Source organism: Condylura cristata, unplaced genomic scaffold, assembly GCF_000260355.1.
Source record: "Condylura cristata isolate star-nosed mole 26May11 unplaced genomic scaffold, ConCri1.0 scaffold00017, whole genome shotgun sequence".
In the NCBI taxonomy this organism is placed as follows: Eukaryota; Metazoa; Chordata; class Mammalia; order Eulipotyphla; family Talpidae; genus Condylura; species Condylura cristata.
In genome coordinates, this window is record NW_004567118.1 from 4,212,672 (window position 1) to 4,215,378 (window position 2,707).

The following is a 2,707-nucleotide window of genomic DNA, read 5'->3' on the forward strand; positions in this document are numbered from 1 at the left end:
ATGAAGAAACCGGGCTTGTTTTCTGACCCTGGACTGGTTAAGGCAGATGTGGGTGAGATACCTGTAGGGAGGTGACCATGGCAGTGTTTATATTGATTTTGATTTTGCTCTTTTCCTCCCAGATTTGTCTGGCCAGTTCTGACCCTTTTCCATGGGTCCCGGCCAGAAGTTATATTCTTTGTGTTCCATACTGTATATTCACTGTATTAAAGTCACTTTTCATTAAAGCTTTATATGTTTTGTCTTGTTGCGGCGGATGGCAGAACCCACTTAGAGCAGGCAGGTTTTGGGGCTTCAGGGGTGCCTCTCTCTGAATTGAGGTGCCCTATAACACTTAGAAGAACCATTGCTGTCAAAATCCCAGTAAAAACCCCCAAAGGAAGAGGAGTTGGTATCTAGTTGCATGGATTTTGAAACACTAAACACTTGGGGATGGTAATGTTTTTTTCACTATTTATCTGTCTCCTGGCAATTCAACCCTTAGTCCACCTCCTCAAGCAAATAGGTTACTCCATGTTCACCACCCCAGGGAAGGGAGAAACGAACACAAAGTGCTCGGTTTAGGATGAAGAGGATTCAGGCCCCAGGCAAAAGTTTCACTCATGCTGTGCGCATCGGTGCAGTCTCCTGCCAGGCACAGAACTAGGACATGGGATACACAGTGGGCCAGACACAGGACTAGGGGCTGACATTCTAGAACAGAGCCTTAGAAACAGGTGTGCTTCCCCTGGGCTGGAGAGAGGGAAAGAGTGAGAAATGATGAGACAGGAGCCCCAAACCCTGTGTGTGAGTCCCAGCGCCTGCATCCCCATAAAACTGGACATAAGGCCCTCCCTGGTGGCACAGCGGGTTAAAGCACAGCACTAAGAAGCTAAAGCCACTTCTGCATGAGTTCGATCCCCACCTGCCCCGGAGGAAACCCACATGGTGAGGCAGACCTCTCCTGACCCGCCTGCTGCTCCCCTCAGCAGTGGGCTTCGTCAGTCAGCCTGTTCTGCAACCCACTCTGTCTCTGGTGAAGCCTCTCACCCTCTGCATCTCTGGCCTGTACCCCAGTTCTGTATGAATAAATAAATAAATCTTAAAAAAAAAAAACTGGACATAAGCTGGGGACCTGCTCTGGAGCACTGTGCCCTGCTTCTTGGACCGTGGCCCAGGAGGGGACAAGAGCCACATGGGTTATGGCTGCCAGGGAGTCTGGGTAGATGGAGACAATCGACCTGGATTTTTCCATGTCACCAGCAGGTTGAAGCCTCAGAATGATTCTCAAGCTTTCAAGCATGGAAGGAGCAGTGGAGGAGAGCAGCTGGGTGCTTTGAGGACAAATGCAAGCTAAAAATAAGAAGCTTAACCCTCCCTGCTGAAAGTAAGGAGACCCCCGCCACTCCCACCCACACACACACACCACTTTGCTTAGGGCATTTACTTTAGCAAATTTATAACCATGCATTCTTTCTCTGCCTCTGAAATGCAAGTAAATCCTTTTTAAAGTTAGATAAACCTTTGGCCGATTTGACCGATTTGACCGATTTGACCGATTTGACCGAGGACTGGCTTTCTCCAGAACCTGGGGAGGATGCTTTGGAAGGTAAACATTCAAAGGAGCACACCTGTGGGAGGGGATCCTACCTCTTCTAGAGAGGATGATGGCTCCTTTGCATAAAGCCCGTTGGCCACCGCCACCAGGTAGAGTCTGGATGAACTGCCTGTGGCAATGGTGCAGCCAAGTCCCCTTCCTTGGGGACTCATCGCTGGCCACTGGGAGAACAGGGGTGGACTGGGCTGCATGTGCCTGACTGGATGAAAGTGCATCTTGCTAATAATTGGCAGGCAAAGGCTAACCTCCAGGTCATCACTGTTAAGGTCTGGAATGGATTTAATCTAAAGGCCCTCCTCTCATCTCTGTTTCTGATCATGGGGCCACTGATGTCTTTGTCACAGAGAATGTAACCGCATTCGTCTCTGCTTCTCCCTCCCCTTCATAACCACTTGCTGATAATCACTGGTGGCCTGCCTGCCGCCCCACTCTTTCCCAAATTCAGGTCCTCGAGTCCTTCCCCGCCAAACTTCAAAAATATTGCTTGGTTTTTCTGCTCATGAATTGGGGTTCTCTGATCAGTGTCCGGAGTCTCAAGCCTTTTCCACCACTCCCCAGCTAGTTCTGTTAAGGGGAAGGATATCCTAAAGGAACTCTGCAGAGTCTTGTGGACTCCACCCTCTACTCTCCAGCTCACACTCACGCACTCTCGCATGCACTCTCTCTCTCTCTGGGGAAAGGCTTTCTTTCCCTGGGTTGTTTCCTATTTGTAAATAAACCCGCTATTGACCCTTTTGTGTGTGCCTGCAGTATAACTGAATTTTGAGCGCGCTGGTGAGGCCCCACAGACAGGCGGCCCAGTCCACTCTGGGCTACCCTGTAACAGTTCGACCACATCATCTTTGCAAAATGACTGAAGACTGGACTGAAGGAAGAAAGTGCTTCTTAAAGGTAAAAGAGCTGGGCCCTCCCTGGTAGCGCAGTGGGTTGAAGCCAACACTGCAAGCCAGCCACAGCCGCTTCAGTGCAAAGTAGTTCGATCCCCAGCCCTGGAGGTGACCCACAGGGCGCAGCAGACCTCTCCTGACCCGCTCACTGCTCCCCTCAGCAGTGTACTCCATCCATCTGCCTGTTCGGCTCCCCGCTCTGTCTCTGGTGAATCCTCTCACC